This window comes from Mus pahari, chromosome 8, assembly GCF_900095145.1.
Source record: "Mus pahari chromosome 8, PAHARI_EIJ_v1.1, whole genome shotgun sequence".
Lineage (NCBI taxonomy): Eukaryota > Metazoa > Chordata > Mammalia > Rodentia > Muridae > Mus > Mus pahari.
In genome coordinates, this window is record NC_034597.1 from 24,395,325 (window position 1) to 24,409,647 (window position 14,323).

The 14,323-nt window shown below is 44.9% G+C and overlaps 1 protein-coding gene across 1 annotated transcript in view; it reads right to left on the minus strand.

Moving 5' to 3' along the window:
- The window catches only part of Wdfy4 (WDFY family member 4), a 237,520-nt gene that overhangs the window by 158,705 nt on the left and 64,492 nt on the right, over window positions 1-14,323 (minus strand). The window lies entirely within an intron of this gene.

Sequence of the window (14,323 nt, forward strand, 5' to 3'; positions counted from 1 at the left end):
TGTCCGGCTCCTGATATTTACTTTAAGGCCCATATTTTACCTGTGGCATCAGAAACTCCTGGGTATTTACGATGTGTATTCAACATGGATGCACTGTGAGATCATGATGCCGTAGCCATCTCTACTCTACACGTGAGGAAACTGAGCCCAGAGAAAGTGATTGCTCAGAGCCACGTGGCAGGGCGGTGATGGTGGCCCTGAATTTCAGGCTCCAAATGGCTTCGCCACCTCATCTTCCAGGTGCAGCCATCTGAGTGCCAAACACAGTCAAGTTTATTTTCCTGTCACTAAGGGACAAAAACGACTAAGACTGACCTTCCACTGGCTGGCGATTTTGTGACACATGGGTTTCAGTGAGGAAAGATATATATTTATATTATTTGTCACTAGTTACTAAATCTTTAAAAAGGTATTCCCTACAGTCAACCTCAAGACTTACCTACCTAGCCCCTCTAACTCCTGTCTCAAACTTAAGACATTCAGTAATTTCCCTTCCTTTTTTCCCTGTCTCCTGTGTGTGTGTGGGGGGGGGGGGGGACGGAGGGACGGAGGGAGGGAGAGGGAGAGAGAGAGAGTGAGCACATTGGTGTGCCACAGTGCACATGCAGAGGTCAGAGGAGAACTTCAGTATCTTTCTTCAGCTTCTCTCAAGACAGGAGCTCTTTGCTGCTGGTTTTATTTTGTTTGTTTGTTTGTTTGTTTGTTTTCCCCCACTGTGCCTGGCACACAGTCTTCCTGGGTTGTTGGTTTCTGCTTTCCACCTCCTAGGAGGAAGAACGCTGGGATTACTGATGCTCATGCTCAGGGAATTGGGCCTAAGTCCTTAGACTTGTATGGCCAGCTGTCTTGCCCTGAAGATTCCTCCAGCCTTTTAAAGTTCCATGACTAAGTTCCCTTCTGACTTAAAATCTGGGAGGCATACAAGTATGTTAGAATGGTTTTAATGACCTTCCTGCTGAGCAGGATTTTGCCATTCAAAAATGTCACTGCTTTGTCGATATAAGGTTAGAAGGGGATAGCATCAGCCTGTTTTCTGTCATTGTAGTGAAATGACTGGATATATATATATATCTCGATTAGGGTATGTCTGGAGAGTCAAAGGCAAGACATGTGCATTTGCTTGGTTCCAATTATGGCATATCTACTAGACTGTCACATTCAGACAGTATGGCAAGTACTGAAGCCAGGGTGGGAGATCACAAGGTGAGAGCCAGAGATGATACAAGAACCAGACAGGCAGTGTCCGGCAGTGCCCCAGTGGTGTTGCTCTAGGCTCTGCTTCTTAAAGGCTGCACCACCTCAATATCATCCCAGTAGGAATAGAGCTTCCACCACAGGAGCCCTTGAGGGACACATTCAAGCCAATTCTGAACGTTGTGATCTTTGCCAGGTGGTCTGAGCTTCCTGACACTCACGCTTAGCCCAACAGGGGCCAGACTCTAAAAGCAGCAATGTTGGAGATACTAAGTATCAAATACCTCCAGAGCCCTTGCTGGTACCTGCTCTGTGTGGAAATGTATCAGCTTCCCTGATGTGTTTCCCTGTATCTTTCTTCTGATGTCTTTTCCTGTATCTCCTCCTTCCTTCCCACTCAGACGGCAGAGAATGAACAGCACGCATCCCCTTGCCGCCACCATTCTATCAGAACTCAAGCTGTCATTTGATAACTGTGCTCTTTTAATTTGGGGTGAGAGTTGGGGAGACAGGCTGTATGAAGCAAGATGCAAAAATAATATCAGAATGTATTATTAATAAGAATTAAAAAGAAATGCCTCCAATGTTCAATTTTTGTTACCAGTAAGTATTTACTTATTGCTTTAGGGGCTTTGTTCTTGTGTGTTTTTGCTCTCTTCCAACAACCAGAGACATATAATTACAATCTAAATATGCAAAGAGGAAAAAAGAAAAAGTTTTCAAAGGGGAAATGCCGATCCTGTCTAATGTTGCCACAAGTTCACTCCAAAACTGCTCGATACCCCATAATGGAGGAGTCACAATTGATTGTCCTCGTGATCGCTGCAGTTCCATCAATACCAATATTGTCTTGTTTTGAATAAAATGTGCAGGGTTTTTTTTTTCAATGCTGGTTCCAGTAAAATGGAGTTTTAGTGAAAATATGAGCAGTAGCAGGAAGCCAGTCTGGTTTCTCCCTCTGCAAATGGATTGATTTCCCTAACGCACACTACTTCCAATGCAGGAAAGGGGAAGGTGCTTCAATTAGGACTCTGAGGTAAGATCAGGGGTCACCAGGCTGGCCAGTGGGTTGGACTCTCAAAGCTAATTCACAAAGCAATTGTAAGGTGGCCCTAAGGCAGTTTCTACTTTCTCTACCTAATAGTTAAGACTTAACTCCATCCTGGGTTGTTGCTGCTGTTGCTGTTGCTGTTGCTGCTGCTGCTGTCACTCTTTTTCTTTTTTTTCTTCCTCCTCATCCTCTTCTTCTTCTTCCTCTTCCTCCTCCTCCTCCTTCTCCTCCTTCTTCTCCATCCCCCCCCCCCGCTTTCTGCTCAACATTCTTCCTGTTCCATATCAATAAGTTCCTAAAGTCTAGAAAGAACTGGGTCTCAGTGGGATGGTGACATCATTTAGATGTGGCTTGTCCCCTGTGGAGTTATGGGCTGGAAGCTTGGTTCCTGTGATGGAGGTGTGAGATGAGATAGGATCTTTAAGAGAAGTACACTAGTGGGAACTTGATGTGTCATTGGAGATTAGGTCTCCAGTCAGAATTAGCCTAGTTCCTGTGGGATCCGAATTTCAAGCCATTGGCTCACTTTCTCTCATGTTTCCCTCCACCACAATGTCATCTATCAAGAGGACCTCATCAGAGCAGAGCTAAATCCAGTACCACAACCAGAAACTTTTACATCTCCTCTTATTAACAAAGTCAGTAATTTCATTTACTTCCTTATAGTAACAGAAAATGGGCTCATAGAGCTAAGCCTGTTCAGGGAGCCAATGGGTTGACACATAAGACCACAATGCTACCATCACACAGACATAAGATCACTACACCCAGAGTCAGCTTCTTCCAGAACTTACACAGAACCAGTGGCTCTTTCACTCATCCATATTTAGATTCGTTGTTTGGTTGAAACCTTCTCTCATTTTGGGAAGGAAGTAGCAAATTTTCTATGGTATTTGCTCTTCTTGCTACCAAAGATTGTAAGAAGGATGGAAGGGCTGCACACACTCTGGGGAGAGCAGGGCTTCATAGGCTGCTCACCTCTCCCCTCCCCAGTGCCCCCATCTGCTTACTTAGAATTGATTCTTTCTTTCCATGGCACAGATTTGCCATCTTGCCACAGTCCCACCAGCATTGCACATTCATTTGTGCCAACAGCATCCTAGGCTTGGGAGTTTGTGGTCTTGGGTTAAGTGTATCTTACTCTTCTTATGATGCTATGTTAAAATCACCTGACATAAGCTTCTTGAGAGGAAAAACTTGATTTTTGTTTTCTTAAGATTTTTGGCTCATAATTTCAGGTTACTGTCCACCTTTTCAGTGAAGTCAAGGCAGTAGCAACTTGAAGAAAGTGGTCTGATCATACCCATAGTCAAATACATAGAGGAATGAGTTAATACATGTATGCCAGTGATTGGCTCATTTTCTCTGCTGTTATTCAATCCATGACCTCCTGCCCAGGGAATGGAACCACCCACAGTGGGCCTGTGAAACCACTAGACCCTTCAGCCATATCCACCTATGATGTTGCAAAACAAAGTTACAATGTCCGGAATTCATGTCTGCAAACCACACAATTAAGTTACCCCCTCCCCAAAAAACAATATAGTCCTTCGTTTGAATTAAGTGATGAGCCACAGTCTAACTATCTTTGGTAGCGCCTATCCATACGCAGCCTATGAGCCTCAGATGGACACTCCTGTGAGATTAATATTCACTGCAAAAAGTGGGTCATTAAGTTGAGGTTGAAGGTTTTATAGTCTAGTGTCACTTCCTGACATCTCTCTGCTTCCTGATCTTGAATGAAATATGGCAGGCTGTCTCACACACCCATCAGCACACCTTCCCTGTCAAGATGGACTGTAGGCCATCTTAAACTCTAAGCCGAAGTGAGCCCCTCCTCCCTTAAATTGTCTTCTCGTCAGGTACAGAAGAGAAGACATTACTAGCACACCCACTTGCTTCCTTCTTCTCTTCCATCCACCTGACTCTGGTGTGGGGATAGCCTAACTCCCTCTACTGAAAACGCCATGCCCCCTTTTGACTAATACCTAAAGAAAAGCAAATCTGCTCCAGCCCTGTCCTTTTAATGATCTACTTATCATCAAGAGGCATCTACATGTGGTCTCATCCAAGACATTTTTTTTCACTCCCAAACCAGCCCTGCATCCATAATTCCAGTTCTCAATGTCACACTGTGACCAGTTTATCTCCTACTCCCCTCCTCGATTCTCTCTCCCCCTCCTCTCTCTCCTCCCCCTCCTCCCTTTTCTCTTCCCCTCTTCCTTCCCCTCCCCTCCCTCTCCTCTCCTCTCCCTCTCTTCTCTCCTCCCTTTCCTCCCTTTTCTTTCCTCCTCCTCTCTCAATTCTGCTCTCCCTCCCCCATTGCTCTCCCTCCCTCTCACATCCTTCCCTCTCGCTATCTCTCCTTCTTTCCTCTCTCCTCCACCGCTTCATCCTTTAGATCCACAAAACTGTAAGCCTGAGACTACAACTCTAACTGACTATAATCCTTTCTCCTTAGTGTCTATGTACCTCATACACAGTATCTGCCTAATAAGTGCAATCACAGAATATTCTAGATAGGAGGTACATCCCAATCAAAGAGCTGACAAAGAATGGGGAGCAATTGGTCCACCAGTTACCTGCTGAAGAATACTGAAGAGAGAGCTAACTGGACAGAGTATGTTTGGTTAATTTAGGATTAGCATGTGCAAAGGCTGAAGGTAAGAATGAGCAGAGCCTGGAGGGGGATCGAAAGGTCACAGGGCATACCTGTGACAACGTGAAGGTCTCTGGACACCATGCAAAGGTGCTTAGCTTCTTCTTTCTGACAGATCCTATCCCAGCTCAGCAACTGTGGCAGAGTCTGAATGTAGCACAGAGCACTGAATGCCTCAGATTGCCCGTCCTGAAGAGCTAGGAAGTCTGAAAGTCCAGCATTGACCTCATTCTTGGTAAATGCTTAGACACTCACTGTCTTCTGGCTCAGTTTTGGGTCTGGGGGAGCCATGGAGCTGAGGGGAGCTGGTCTGGAAGCAGGAGTGAGGTTGAGTTATGTCTAACCCTGGAAATCTTATCTAAAGAGCAGTAGGGCTGTGACCACTCCCTTCCCTGCCCCAGTCCTGCATGTACTGCACCCCCCACCTTTGTCCAAACCAGAGGAGGTCACAGAGTCACAGGTTAAACTTGACCTCTCCTTATAAGGTAATCTCCAACAAGAACCTGTAATTCTTCCTTATGCAAATGAGGTACCACCAGCACCCTGGCTGAAACCAATGGTATACACCCATCTCCATAACTCTCAAAGGTTTAAAAAGTTTTGTCCCCCCCCCCCAATTAGAGTTGTCTCATTGAAGCCTGTCTCCCAAGAATCTGTTCCCTTCACACTCACTGCTGCCTGAGGTCTGATCACCCAGTCAGCCATTTCTGCCTCCTTCTCCCTCTCAGGCTATCAGACATGATCACAGGCAGAATGGAAAACTAACAGTTGCATCAGAAATCACTAAGTCCCCTAGCCATAGTCTAGAGGGTGTCACACATCCAGTTAGTACCCTAGAGGATGTCACAGGACCCAGGCTTGGGAGTAGGGGACTTGCAAGTCCCCTGGCTCTCCCTCTGTAGTCATGCTTCATGCTGGGACTCCAGTGAGTCCTTTGAGTAAAGCTCAGAGCCTGGCCATCTGCCTGTGGGGGATTCACTGCATCCCACAATGGAATACCCATGTGCCATCTGGATCCCTATTGCGATTACGAAATGTGCCCTGTAATCACTGAGACTCTCCACTCCTGTCCTTTCCCTCCCCGCACGGATATGCCTTTAAAAGACCCAGGCATGGACCTGGTAATCCCACTGACTTCTGTCCTGGTAAATACTGATGCATTGCTCTGGCTGGTCGGACCCTCCCCGTCTCCTCCTCCCATCTCTTACTCCAGCCGTACGTTGGCTGATGTTTGACTGAACTGCATCACCTTCCAATGAACATTTGCAGGATTGTCGATGCCATGACCTCAGCTCCCCAAACCCAACTATGCGAGCCAGAAGTTCAAGATGAGGCGCATACCTAGTGTGCACATGAAAGGACACAGCGCTAAAGCCTCCTAGATCCCCTCTCCGCTGCTTTCCTGAATGGGAGCCATTACCCTGAGGCCTGAAACACTTCCATCAATCTCCTCAGATCATCACAATGAGTGTCAGAACAAGTGCCATTTCAGGCTGTCCTCTGATGCCCATGGTTCACCGTGGCGGCTGCTGTGCTCACTGTATAGAGGAGAACTTGGTGTCTCCGAAGAACCATAGACGGGTGGCCACGAAAGGGTTTGGTTTGCTAGGTACAGTTTGCTCTTATTCTATTGTTACCATTAGTTAAATGTGAACAGCTTAACACCAGTAAATGTCTCTCCTGTGGCCATAGGCCTTACCACTCCCTATTACCTGCCTTTATTAACCCATTCCCATGATCCCTGGTCCCAAGAGATCGAGTCTGCAAGTTTTGTACCCTAGACATAATCTGAATAGCTGAATGTGAGGTTAAAAAAAATTTATCTGTCATTTGGGCTGACTAAAATGTCTGCCCCATCATGCCAGGCCCACTGAGCCCTTCAACCTATTTATCTCTATGTAAAATTGTGTCCATTTTCTCTGCTTAAGATACCATCCTCCAGGATTTTCTGCTTAAGAGGCCTCCTGGATTCTGAGTAGAGCCTGAAATTTTTACTGGAGAATTATGAATCACTGGTAAAAGCAGAAGTAACAGAATATCCACTGCAATGCAGTGTAGCAAACATGGATCTTTACCAAGTTGGAGAAAATAGCTCTTTTCAGTCACCCACCCTCACCTAGTGCTACCCATAGCTATTAGCACTGTCAATATTTTAGTTATTTGAAACGCATGTGATTAGTTCAAGTGTTTGAAATATACAGGCAAATTCCAGAAAATGACATCCATTTTCAAACTTAGTCACAAATGGGTTCACAGATATATACAGCTTATCTCTCGCCTGTCTGTCCCATTGGGCTGTGCCAGAAGGCTCCACAACTGTCCCCCTGCCCAGAGCCTTCAGGTCTCTGGGGCATACTTGACACATCTCAAACTGCAGGGTGGAGATAGACAGAAGTCTCCCAGATGCCTGGATCTGGCTGGGTAACCGATTTCAATGCTGTCTCCTGACTATGCCTCTAGCAAGAAGGAAAACCTGGTCAAGAGGAAGTGCCCCAGGCCTCACTTGGAGAATGTTCCCCCTGTACTCAGCAACAATGTTAACTTTCCCCACTGTTGTCTGAAGCTGAGGTGGGGGTAGGGCATATCTATATTGAATATTGTACAAGGCTCATTGTCTGATTAAAATAGTCGTGAGTGGGGAGTTGGAATGGTACAGATCCCAAGCCAAAATTGCTTGGGCTACCTTGAATCCCCTTGAAAGTCAACTCACTGCTCTTCTCTGTGTTGGACCTAACTCCTTTCATCTATCCATTAAAGCTTTTGAAATGTATTAAGTCAGCTGACCACTCTAGCTTGCATCAACTCCTAAGTTAAGGTCACCAAATAGCATCTAAAACTCACAGCAGGCTTTCGCTTCCTTTGCCGTAACTCAGCTACCTGCCATCCTCACCCATGTAGCTGCTGTGCTTAGAAGGGCTTTTGTGCTATGGCTGTGACAGTCATGTGGCCATGCTCATAGTGGAACGTGTCATTCCAGAAACACTCAATCTGTGTCCCTAGGCCACAGTCACTCACATTTAATTCAGAATAAACTACTACTTACTTACTAAGAGAACCTTTGGGTGGGGACCCAAGGACAAACCACTTTGATAAAAGGAGAAGCCATCTGGATCAGGATCAGGCACCAGCACAGGCTCTTGTTCAACCATCCATGTGGCCTGAATGGGTGGATGTCATCGAGTCCTTCCTGGGAGCTGATCTTCTCTCTCAGTTTAACTGAAGGCCCGGTGGTTTATTCTAGGGTGCTTGCTGAACATCCTTTTACTTGTGAAAGCATTTCTCAGACCCAACGTTAGTCAGCAGTCTTCCCTTTTCTCCTCCATTCCTCCAGTATCTAACTTTATCCTCTCTCCTGCCTAAGGGAACCTTGCCTCTTTTAGTTTAGAAGTATGGAGTGCCAGGGAGTTGGAGATATCAGGGAAGGAGCACAGGCTACTCTTACAGAGGACCCAGGTCCCATTCCTATCACCCATATTGCAGCTAACAACTCTAATTTCAGTTCGGAAAGCTCCAACAGCTTCTATGGGCACTAGGCACGTGGGTAAAATCCCTATACACATAAAGACAAAAATAGAAAGAAGAAAGAAAGAAAGAAAGAAAGAAAGAAAGAAAGAAAGAAAGAAAGAAAGAAAGAAAGAAAGATGAAGAAAGGAAGAAAAAGGAAGGAAGGAAGGAAGGAAGGAAGGGAGAGAAGAAAGAAAAAGAAAAAAGAGGAGAGATGAAAGAAATACCGAGAGCCTGATTATGAAGATGCTGGAGGTCAGAGGTGCTTCCTCCCTCCAGTCCAGTGGAATAAGGTGTGTGGGACTCATCAGGATACACAGCAGCCTCAGCTAAGACAACAAATCCTACCCCACTGACTTAGGCCCCTTCATGTCCAAATCAATGTTTAAAATAAATCCAGAGAGTAGAAGGAACGGACCTTGAGGAGTGCCCAAGGAAGCCCCTCCCAGGAGCACGGCATAAATCTCCCCCACTCTACACACCCTACTAGCAAGCAAAGAGGCCATAATTTGGAAAGACACTAACATGAAAAACAGGATTTCAAGGAAGGAGGAAAGGTTCTGAGAGAGACCACTGTGACAGCAGTGGGCGCCCTGCTTGGTGAATGTGGCAGTTCAACTTTCAAATGTTTGAGACAAAACATGGAACATTTGCCATTGTAAATTGTTTTTGCTTTGTCTTGTCCACACTGAACTAGGTAAAGATGAGAAATGCCCAACCAGATTGAATTGTAATTTTAAAACATCTGGAAGCAAAACTAGATTTGCTAACTCTCAAGAAATTAGAAAATATCTTTAAAAGACAGGTGTTTTAACAACAACAACAAAGGAAACCACTAAAAATTTTAGAGGCTTTGTCAAGACCAATGGTAAATTAATTCTGAACTCACTTTTCTCAAACCTACGTTCCTCTCTCCTCTCTGACCTATCCTCCATCTTTATCACCTTCCCTGAACATACTTCTTTAGAAATCCCTGAGCAGAACAAAATTCAGTCTGGAAAGGAAAGATTGTTGTGATGTCCCCTACGATAGAGCAGGAGGCAGACGAGCGCCTGAGACTGTTCAGTGCCTGGGCAGAAGCTGACTGTGGTGCCTGAGTTAAGTTAGACTCTACTCAAACTTTCATTCAGACTGCCCTGTGGAGCTGACAGCAGGCTTTCTGAGTCTTAGGACTGAGCTGGAAGTTTCCCCGCGTATGGGCACCCCACCCCCTGCAGACTAGCTACAGAACAGGGGACATTAACCTGAGTCTGCATGGGAAACTTCCTCCTCAGACCTCTCTGCTCTCATTTAAGAGATACCAATTTTTTTCCCTGAGTTCTTGTGAGAGTCATGTCTTTGGAAGTGAAGATTCAGAATTAAGGGATGCTGAATGCTATGGGGAAAATAATCAGATCCGTGGTCTACTAAAAATGGCAAGTGGTACATCCAAATGAAAGCTACAGTGTCTTCAGGGACAGTGGCCAGTGTTTAGTGTATGTATGGCTGCATATATAACCCTGTCCTCAGGGGTGTTAATGTCTGTATCTTGTTTACACAAAAACCAAAAGTTATGAGTGTTCCCATGAACTGAAGTTGTTAAATTAGCTCTAATTCCTTGTAGCTCATGGTATAACCAGACGTTTAGGGCAAAGGTGTCAACTTGGATGACAGGTGAAGCTCCGCCTTTGGTCACAATGACATAAAGGAGACTTGGACCATGTGACACTTTGAGGAAAACAGACAGAGGACTTCTATGTTAAGCTGCCTATCTTCAGGGTACTGACCTGGCCTTTATATTTAGATGGAAAATGAATTGGGCAAAGAGGAAAGAGATATCGGTAATTATGTAGCCTTGGTAAAGATGAGGTCTGCTTGACCATCCTCCCTTATGGTGCTGCAGGGTGGACCAGAGGAGTCCTCACTGCTTGGGTAGAGAAGTTCCTTCTGCTCTAGGATACAATCTTACCCTTAACAGGAACTGCCTCACATGGGACATGGCCTACTCTAGGATTCAATCTTATCCTTAACAGGAACTGCCTCACATGGGAGATAGCCTGTCCCAGGGCGCTTTGCAGTTCCTGGCATCCAGGGTGACTGCAGCTTTGGAACAATCACTTATTTTTGTGTCTTTAGCTTTGATGGAATAACCTTATGCAGTCACACCTTAAGTGGCATGTCTCTGCAGAGTTGTGCATGTGTCTGCCTTGAAGTTAAAGGGACAGACAGAGTAAAGACAGAGATGCCAAGCTCTATTCTGGTGGGCATTCCCCTGAAGGCCCAAGAGAAGTGTCAACATGTTTTAGCAAAAGTAATAGCTGGGCACTCGTTATGTTGGGAGTCTTTTAAATATTTAACCAAATGCTTAGTTCAATTATTTTTGGTAGGAAAAAAAAAAAAAAAGCAAATGTCTCCAGGACCACTAATGTTCTTTACCTGTGTACCTGCAACAGCTTTCTGGGTTTTCATTAGAATATGACATTATTTTATTTAAAAGAAAGTTTTCTGAATGTTTAAGAAAAACTAAGATACAAAAGAACCACCAAGTAACAGTAATGGCAGAAGTTAAAGGATCAGTTGAGGAGGCTGAAAAAAATTATAGAAAAAATGCTTTTGCACAACGAAGGACCTTGTATTGTGAAATAAAATTTTGTCCTACACATAAATAACTTTCCAAAAATGGAAAGGCGAGGGAGGGCAAAACTGACAGGTTAACGTATGTTGTATGAAGGTTTGTTGAAGATAGAGCTTAAAAACAATATGTCTATAGCAAAGCTCATTAAAGTTATTAAAAACTTCTTAGGTCAGTATTAAATTCATAATATGAAAACAAAGCTTAATTTCTATGCCTAATAAGGCATAATAAGGGTTCACGTTTAGGAGCACCTTAAGTTAGAAAGCAAGGATCTTATGGTTCATCCCTTCATTGAATGAAGTGTTTAAAAACCTCATGATTATATTTCATTTAAATTCTTTCAGCACTAAAACATAAACATAAATATATCTTAGGGCTAAGTTGGTGTGGTTCCTCTATTGAATAAAAGTCACATGGCTCCAACCTTAGCACTCATTCATCTTCATAACTGTCATAAGAACAATGATATTGTTCACTGAGAGGTAAAGACGTTTCCTAACTTCCCCCATGGCTCTGTGATTATTGGATGGCACACCTGAGCATGGTCTACTGTCTCCATACCCCTTTTAGAGTACGTGGTCATTAAAACTAGAAATGTCAGTAATTGCAAGGTTTGGTAACCCAAGGCAGTTTGAATCTCTCAGCTTGCCATTCAGACTCTTGGCCTTATGGCTGACCTTCCCAGGCTCACTCACATGATTTAACCCAGCTGAACAAAACTAAATATGCCCCTTCCTTTGTACCTCTCAGTATTTGAACCTTTCCTCCCTCTCTACTCTTGTGAGGGGGTGGCCATGCCTCTTTAAGTCTTCATGCCAGCATCAGTACTTCTCACTATGCCTGTAGAGGAACCTCTCACAGCCAGCTCAGTGCTGTCTTACCATCTTCTATGACTTCTGCCTCCCCATCCCCAAAGCCAGAGCACAAGTCTGGTACCAATCATCTCTGAAAAGCTAGAGGTGCAAGCTAGGAGATTCCAGTTATTCATGGAAGTAAACCCACCCTATTGGTTGCTCCCACACAAGCTTAGTACAGCCAACTCTGTTCCGTTGGGTCTGACTTCCTACCCTCAGAACTACAGCTCTCATGCATAAGCAAATATCCCTCTGCCAACAACTGACACAACACTACAGTCCTGGAGGAAATGGAGAGGCACTTGGGGTGGCCCAAACTCCACCCACAGCAGTGTCCTTGCAGCATCAGACCCTTGCAGCTACTGAGAACTCTGGGAAAGGAGAGCATCTTCCAATGGATTGGGTTTTTCCAAGTCAAGAAACTGAGTTGAATTTTGGTTTTGTTTGTTTGTTTGGTTGGTTGGTTTTTCCTTTGCACAATTAAATTCTTACCTCCTGGTTTTTAATATGAGTGAAAATGCTAGAGGCAGAGAAAGAGCTGGGTTACCCATTTCCAAGAGCAGCCTGCAGTGCTGGCATTTTTGAGGGCAGCACATAGAACAAATTGAATCTGGCCGTGATTAGAAATAGACCAGAACGCGACACCCGTAAGGTCAGTAAGCCTCTGGTGCCATCTGTTTCTCAGCCGGAGGCAGGAGGGTTCAGAGTAAGATGAAGAGCAGAAAGAACGTTAGGATGGACCTACAGACCCTGAGGATCTGAGCAAGAGTGTCTCTCCATCCCTTCCTAACACTGCCATCTACTGAGATGTCCCATTCCTCTCTCCCTGCAGCGAGGTCTGCAGCAGCTTAGAATCAGTTTGCTTTCAGCGATTTGTGTGTGTGTGTGTGTGTGTGTGTGTGTGTGTGTGTGTGTGTGTGTGTGTGTGGTTTCATTTCTCCTTTGATTTACTATTCTGTTAGCATGAGGTTCCCTCCACCCTCCCTTTCAGAAATTAATTACTGTAATTTTCCATCTTTTAATAGCTGCTGATTTGGCATCTGCAGAAAATATCTGAGAAAATGCATCTCCATGTCCATTTGTATACTTGAGAAACAGTGAAGATGAAGGGAGACTTTTCCTCAATTACTTATTGACCTGAATAGAAGAAAAGGATTGTGCCAAATGGATTTCTTATCTGCATTCTTAATTTGTGGGGTTGATATCACCGAGTGAGCAAAACCTCTAAATGCTGGGTTCAGTCACATCTGTCGGGGTGAGCAGCAGCCGGCCAGCCTTCGCCCATCAGATCTGCCTCTTCACTGCCCATCACTGGAGTGGGTTTCCCCAGAACACAGACATCAGGTTGACTGCCAAGACACCCAGCCCACTGGCATGGCCAGCCTCGTAGTAGTGTATGAAACAGCTGAAGAAGCCAGCCTCAAGGTAAGGTGAATGCACCAGACAAAATTGCCAGTGCAAGTCCCTGCATTGCACAGGAGCTGCAAGATCAGCAACCTACTCATTAAGCCAGCCATCAGGTTGGGTCTGGGTGAGTTTCAGATCTTCTCCCTCACCAATGAGGTTGATCTTAGGATGTCACATAACTCTCCAGATCCTTGAGCATTTGCAGAATGGAGCAGGGAACAGCTGTTCATGGACTTTTAAGAACTTCTTGGAAGAAGACTTATTGCACGCCTGGCATAGAGGGGCTATCCAATGCGTGTTGAGGATGTTTAAGGGAGGCATGTGTTAGGCATGAAGGTACAGAAGCAAAGATCTCAGGTTTTAGGTGACTCGTTGGCTACAAGGCACTTGATATAAGGGTAGAATGCTTTAATCTGACAATCAGATGCTGAAGGAAGCTGGTCTTTAAAGCTGAGGCCCAGCGAGTACCTCTTTCCTGTGCACACAGGACAGTACTCATATTGATAATGGTTGTCTGTATCCCTCTGCACTGAGCCTAAGCTGAACCTGTGACCAACTCACTTGGAACGATGACATGCTATAGAGACAATGTTGACTTGTTTCAGACCTGAATTTCCAGAAGAATTTCTAGAAACTCTGCTTTTGTGCCTTTGAGAGCCCTAGGCTGTAGTGTTCCCTCCTAAGAACCCACAAAGAGACCAGGTAGAGTCCAGATGAAGATGACCATGAGGCGGAGACCCAGGCCACACTGACAGCTTGAGACAAGAACACAGGTAGACAACCAAGCTGAGTTAGCTCATCAGTGGCCACTTGTCTCATGTGTTGACCCCCTGAAGTACTGAATCCGTTAGTGGAAGTGTCTCTGTGGGGCTGCATCCCTGCCAGTATCATGAGGAGCATGTCCCATCCCTGTTGACACACAGTGTCATGAGAAATACTGTCATGTACTGCTTTTCTTTAAAGAAGACGAAGAAGAAGAAGAAGAAGAAGAAGAAGAAGAAGAAGAAGAAGAAGAAGAAGAAGAAGAAGAAGAAGAAGAA